Source organism: Corapipo altera, unplaced genomic scaffold, assembly GCF_003945725.1.
Source record: "Corapipo altera isolate COAL_440 unplaced genomic scaffold, ASM394572v1 1, whole genome shotgun sequence".
In the NCBI taxonomy this organism is placed as follows: Eukaryota; Metazoa; Chordata; class Aves; order Passeriformes; family Pipridae; genus Corapipo; species Corapipo altera.
Window position 1 is genome coordinate 14,798,623 of NW_020884873.1, and position 7,205 is coordinate 14,805,827.

General features: G+C 40.2%; 1 long non-coding RNA gene across 1 annotated transcript in view; it reads right to left on the minus strand.

The window, feature by feature from the left end:
• LOC113958961 overlaps positions 1-7,205 on the minus strand; it is a 122,933-nt gene that overhangs the window by 106,672 nt on the left and 9,056 nt on the right. The gene's annotated exons all lie outside the window — the stretch shown is intronic.

Consider the following 7,205-nt stretch of genomic DNA (forward strand, 5'->3'; position numbering starts at 1 on the left):
ATTCTGCCATCTGGCCAGCTTGTCATGACTGTCCCTGGCAGAGGGTGAAATTTTGATGTATTGTCTAAATTTGGAAGTGACATTTTCCCCAGGTTTTGTAAGCAGAACTAATGAGTTGCTACAATGCAATCTCTTTTACTCTCTCTTCACGGAGTTTGACTTGAATTTTAGCAGTGACGAAGATGATGTGTCGACAGGACAGGTTACAAGGATATTATCTGAAGTCTGCTCTGTTGATGTTTCTTGCTCCTGCCCAAAATCTCCTGCTACCGAGACTTTTTTTATCTACTGCTTTCACTTCTCTGTCAACAAGAGTTTATTCTCCTCTGGGGACTCCCTTTGTATGGCTCTGAGGACATGATTGTAACTTTCCCCATTATTAATTTCTTTAAAACTGCATGTCTGGGTGCTGGGAAGACTGAAGCTTAAAGAACACAGGAAAACTCTCATCTTCTCTTGTGCTTTCTAGAATAAGTCACCTAAAAAATGAACTTTAGAGACCAGTCCTTAACTGATTTTAATTTACTGTCTTACCTTATAGATACTGTAAGTTCTCTACAGTTTCCTGAGGAGGGGAACTGGAGAGAAAGGTGCTAATCTCTTCTCCCTGGTGTCCAGTACTAGGGAGCATGGGAATAATTCAAAGCTGAGCCAGGAGAGGTTTGACTGGACATTAGGAAGCATTTATTCACCAAGAGGGTGGCTAAAGACTGGGACAGGCTTCCTAGAGAAGTGGTCAATGCTGCAGTGTTTAAGAGGCACTTGGACAATGCCCTTAATAACGTGCTTTAACTTGCTCAGCCCTGAGTTGGTCAGACATTTGGACTAGATGCTCATTGTAGGTCCCTTCTAATAAAAATATTCTATTCTATTCTATGTGACTCTACTCTACTTCTGTAATTCTTTCCCACTCTGCAAGGTTACAGAAACCCATCTATGGGAAAAATCAAGCTTGTTCTTGGCTTTACTGTGTCAAGTAACTGAAGGAGAATCTTTGCATGCAAATCAGGTGAATAAGAATACCATTTTTTACTCTGTGACATCTTTTTATCATGGAGATGATTCGACTTAAAGATGAGGATGTAAGACTATTCCTGCTTCCCCACCTGGGCTGCCACAGCCCCGGAGTGCTATCCCACAGGACATGCTGCCCTCTCCTGCTTGGCTTTGAGAGGCAGAAATGGTTCAAGCAGTGATCCTCTAATGCTGGCTCTGTCAACCTGAACATTGAATTAATTAGTGGCAACTAAAGCAGTGTTTCACAATACTGTTTACTAAGCGTGTCATCTGGAAGGTGTTGCCTGGTGTCAGAGCCAGTTGGGAACTTTACAATACAGTAGTGCTTTTTTCTTGTGGAAATCAAAGCAATTTTAGAGAAAGGCAAACTTGTACACACCATGACCATCCCAGACAGCTAAAAACCCTCTTGCACATGCAGTATAGAGTTTCTTTATTCCCACATAAATTATCTATGTAGTAACTGCTTTCCAGGATACCGCAGAGACTGGACTGCTGAATTTGAGAAAAGTAGCTACATGAATAAAGGAAAAGGTTTTGAAAAAAGTGGGTTTGACAATATAATATAACTATGCCTCCTGTCAATCAGGACAGACAGAAGGCTTAGGACAAACATACATTATACAACTTTTCCTAAATTTTTTTTTTTTTTTTGCAAACAGCTGATTTTCCAGTTTCATCTTTGAAACCAGGAAACTGGGTCAGCGGCAAAGGTGCGTTTGCTCTGCACACACAGAGCACTACATCAGCAGCCTGGTGTTTGGATTCACTGCTATTTAAAAAAAAATTAAAAAATTACTTCATATTCTTGAAACATGTTGTTCCAATAGTCTATAAAAGATAATTTTTCTTGTCTGAGATTACTACTTTATTTAAAAATTAATTAATTATGGTTGAAAAATAATTTGAAAATTCAACAGCAAGACAAAACATTATCAAAATGGAATGTTCTTACTGAACTGAGACTAATGTACTAAAAAAACCCCAAATTTCTTTTTTGAGTCCTTGAGAGTTTGACTTTTTGTTCTGGTTTGGTGTGGGAGCATCTCTTTAAATCTCAAAATCTGTCCAGCATGAGAAGGCTACTTCCATGAAACTGTACCCAGGCAATACTGAGAATTCAGTCTTCCCAGGAATGAGACAACAACTGACAGCTCCACCCCATTAGTATAACAGGAGAGTTTTCCATACACTGATGGTCAGCTAAACCTCACTGACTTCTGCCTGAGTGCTATGCTCACTTGGTCTGTCTTTGCCTTTTCTTCACATAAACACATGGAAAAAAACAGTCCAGTGCACATGTGGTTAAAAACAGGAAAAAAAAAAAAGTCAGTCTCACACTCTCAATCTGTGCATTGCATAATCAGTTTGGGAGTGGGAGATGTGTGTACTGTACTCCATTCATCTAACTTTTAGATAATTAATCTAAACTTCTTGAGTTTAGATTAATTTAAATATAGGGAGAGAAGTGCATCCTGAAGGATGCAAGGAACATTTCTCTCTGGCATTTACCTGAGGATAGCTTGCATTGCCCGTTTGGAAGTGCCAGTCTCTTCCTCACTGGGAAATGAGACAGCTTGCCATGGCACTGTTTCAAAGATTATCTTCTGCTGGGCAACTCCATAACGGAATATGCAGTGAAGACCTAATTCTTTAATAGCAGGTGCCACTACAAAACAACAGCAGTTCAGCATAGCCCTAGTGATTCCAAGGAGGATTCAGTGCCTTCTCCACATCTGGGTGATGATGAACCATTCTGGGTCATGGGAAGTTCATTTTCATGCGTCAGTATGGACATTTATTGGCTACCAAACTACAACCAATTTGAAATAATGAGCTACAGGTCATGGACTTTCTGTTTCACTCTGTTATTGATTCCTAGGGTTTTCCTCCCCCTTTTTTTACTCGAGAATTTGGTTTATTTCAGTACCTAAGGACTCTGTAGCCTTCTTCAGTAGGTGGGGAAAGAATTGTTGTTCTCCCCATGTTTGCTAGTGTGGACCTCATTAAGCACATCCTTCTTTATTTTTAACTTTCCATCAGCCAAACAGTACAAGAATAAAGCTAATTTATAGCCATGCTGGACAATTCTCCATGGCAATTGCTGCTCAGAGAGGTCTGAATTGTTATGAAAAGGACAACCTTTGATGTCTCCAGCCCTTCCCACGTATAACAGCTCCTGCTCTGTTCGAAGCAAAATGCTCCCCATCATGGATTAACTAAAGATTTTTTATAGAAAAACTTCTACAAAGGGCATGAGGGGCCCAGTAGGGGAGAAAAAGCACTACAAAATATAAGAATGGATTAAGCAGAGGACAAAGTTGCTAAAAAACTCCTCCAAAGTATGAAATCAATGACCTGGGCTCAAACTGTTTGTGTCCTTCCTCTCCTGCACTCCTGCTGCTGTTGCTATTATTTTTGGCTTGGGAGAAATATTTTTCTGAGTCCATTTCACTTTTATGGATTATGATGCCATTTAAAATGTCAATTGATAATAACTGTGCCATAAAAAAATCATAATAAATGTTATCAGTTTAAACCTAAAGTATCCCTTTTATTAATATTTCTAATTTATGAGCTTGTTGAGAAATCTGCAGAGACAACAGGGCTAATAAATCTGAGGTGAAAGGGACTCCAGGAGCAGGCTGCATGGGCTTTATGCTAGATCACTCCCAGCTGTTGAACTTTGAGACGACCAGAGCAGTTCAGATGTCACTGGGGAGATTGTTGGAGTCCAGTAAGGCATAAAGGATGGAAGACAATCTACAGGGACATGAGGATCCAGAGGTGCTGTGGGCAATTTGCAGCTGCACCATCACAGGCAACGACCGGTGTCTCTGACTGCCCGAGCTCATTGACTTGCTCTGAACAGCTGACTGAGCACAAGCCCTCAGAGATGAGGTGGTGTGAGCTGCAGCATCCATGCTGTGCATAAACACTGGACAGCTCTGACTTTGAGTCACATTTGAGAATGGGAGATTAAAGGAGAGGCACCAGGTGGAATATCATCCTGTTATTGTCTTTATCTAGTGAAAGAGACCAGTGGGGTAGGAACAGTCCTGCTCCATGACTGACAGTGTAAACACAGTTCTTCTTCCAATTTGAGATGGGTGCTATTGGACAAAAAACTCCAAAGTATTGATATCACGTTGATTTAAAGTCTATACATCCAGGGTTTTTCACTTTCTGAAAGTACTCAATATTTTAAAAATCTCAGAGGTTTTGTAAACCTCTAGGTCTGCTTGGCACAGAGAGGATGAGCTGAGAAAATCAACATGGCATGATTTTGTTCTAGACAGCTCCCTTCTGCTGTACAGAGTTGCCTTCAGAGCTCAGCAATCCCAGAGGAAGATATGTTTCCTGCCTCATGGAATTTATAGAATAAATTAGACGGGTAGCAAATAATTGTAACAAATGAGAGTCATCTGCGTTTCCAGGTCAAGCAGAAATATAAAAACATCCCCAAACTACCATGCAAAAGTCATCATATTAGAACTTGGCAGAAAAATAACTTCTTCATTTTCTGGTAATTTAAAAGTAAATAATTTCTTGTTTTGAACATAAATAGTTTGTTACATTTCAGCAACTCAATCATTTGAAAAAGGGGGTCAGGTGAACTATTTTAATTTGAAAAACATTCATTTGCATTTCAAGCGTCTATTTTTTGCCACTCATCTTTATTTTAACATAATACAAAGCAAAGAAATTCCAAACTAGCAGTCATTCTAAAGACAGTATTTAATTTTTTTTTTTAGTTAATAGTATTTATCACTGGTTTTTTATTTTTGTATTAAAAATACTAAAACGTTCAAGTCTTTTGGTACTACTTAAACATTTTGATATCAGAACTACATTTTTTTCTGGAGAAACTTCTGTACACGAAACATGGGATTTCTGCAACCTTACACTGCTGCTTTCAAATCCCCTTTCAAGAGTTTATCCTGTTTATTTATCCTGTTTCCTACTTTAGTGCTTGTTTTGTTTTCCCATATAGAAGAAGAAAAATATATTTCTCAGTTGGCATTGTCTTCAGTTTTAATAAAAAAGAACAATATAATAAGACAGAACAAAAATAAAGCCTTCACAAAGATGCTTTCAAGTTGTAAATTTGCATGTGAGCATCTAATTTAAACATGCAGAGAAAATCAACTTGTCGCTGTGAGCAGCAGGGAGGTTTAAAGTTGCAGACTGAGACAGAATAGTTATACAAACATGCACAATTTGATTTTGTGACATGGGACTACAGGATTGTCTCAGCAGGTGCCTGCCCAGAGCAAGTTGGTGGCAGTGGAGACAGGTAGCACACACATTCTGAACATGGGGATATGCTGGCTATGTGTTTCCAGTGTGATCATTTCATCACTGAGATGAAAACTTGGAATCTGTCTGTCTCAACTCTCTTTACTTCAGAAATTTTTCAACAAGAAAGCACATGTATTTCTGCCAGAAGGCTAAGTTTCTTCCTTTGAAAACAGTGTCTGTTTAACGCAGTAAAAGTGGAGCTGGGGCAAGGACAAGAGATAGGAGGTGTATTTTTTGCCCTGAGACTCTCTTTGCTAATTTACCCAGCTAATTTACCCAAAGATATGAGTCGCCTCATTAGGAGTATTGGGACCTATCAGACTTTCCTGTCAAATCCTCCTCCTTCCCCCCCGTAGCAGGAAATTAGCTCCTTGAACACATAAGTTTTAATAACAAACCAAAGCCAAAGCTTTCCACTGCAAAGGAAAATGTGGCCTTGCTTCATTTAACAACTGAAGCAGATAAATCCATGAGTTTCACTCTTGCACCTTTGGAAAAGTGGACAGCAGGGAGACTTATGAAACAGAGGTCCCTAGAGCTGTGCCTGAAACTTCCAGGTAATAGGTAGCACAGTAAACATCAGGGAGTTCAGACATTGTCATATATACTAAATTAATACACTGAAGGCTGGGTCAAGGACTCTCGAGACATCTGAGAAGTGAGTAAGATTTGAAGCCCTTGCTCTGTAGGAGGCCAGTAAAACCAAGAAGAGTGGCTCCCTTTTTAGAGCCTCAGGCAAACGCAGTAGGGAAAGTAAGGCATTTGCAAAAGAATACACCAGGTTTCTCCTCGTGCTTTTTAATGGGCTTTGAATCAGGAATCACAAGGAAAAAAGGGGAAACCTATTATTAAATAGGCAGTTTTAATCCAGGGTGTAGATTCAGAGTACCTTTCTTTCCCTTCCCTCTGTATACAGATAGCACACTTACCTAACTCTCATCCCATAAATTACCCACTCGCTCATTCTGCCCAAGCAAAGAAGGGCAAGACATCCTTTTTCGTGTGCCCAGCCAGGATTACAGACACCAGCAGCAAAGTTGGAGAGGACAAAGCTTGGCCAAAGAGGCACTAATTGAAACAATTTCCCTACTTATTGGAGAGGGCCACAAGACCTTTTGCACCCACACAAACAGCTGCCGCCTCATCACACAACCATGAAGGCACAAGATCCTCCTTTATAAAAGCGGCAGAGGGATGCAAAAGGATCAGAGAAAAACACTTCCCACTCTACCCCGTGAATGTCATCATTCTGAAAGATGCTTGCTTTTCTACCCTGTTGCGTGGGGAGAAGTTTGATTAATAAAATCAGATAATTAAATATTCTTCATCACGACTGGCTGCACCATTTTTAACCTCTTCTATTGTTCTTTTCCCCACCACCCCCACTGTTTTTCCAGTATCTAGAACCTGGAAAAAGCCGAAAGCCTTTCATCTTATCAGGTGTGGTTTATTGCCCCCTGGTTACACAGTAATTTTGGTTTCCACTCCATGAAAAGGTCATATGATGGGATATCAGCTCAAGAATTGTCAGTTCACTGGACAAATAAGGCAGGGCCTGCCAATACAATTATAAGAGCCCGATAAGGAAGGTGCAGAGGAGAACCAACAGGAGAGAGATAGGCAACTTTAGCAATTTAAAAGGTGAGGGGCAATCCCCAAAGAAGGCAAAAAAGCCACTTGGGGGAGGGAGTGGGAAAGAACAGGAGTGTTTCTAACCACACATTCTTCTCAAAATAAAAATTAACAAGAAGATAGAAGTGGCTCAGGAGAGGAATCGCTGGTATTCACCAGCATTAACCCGGAAATCTTCTCCCCCTGCAGTGGATGCCTAACTGGGAGGCGTAAGCAACTGGTGGGATGATTATCAAGCTGGCTTGCCTCACAGC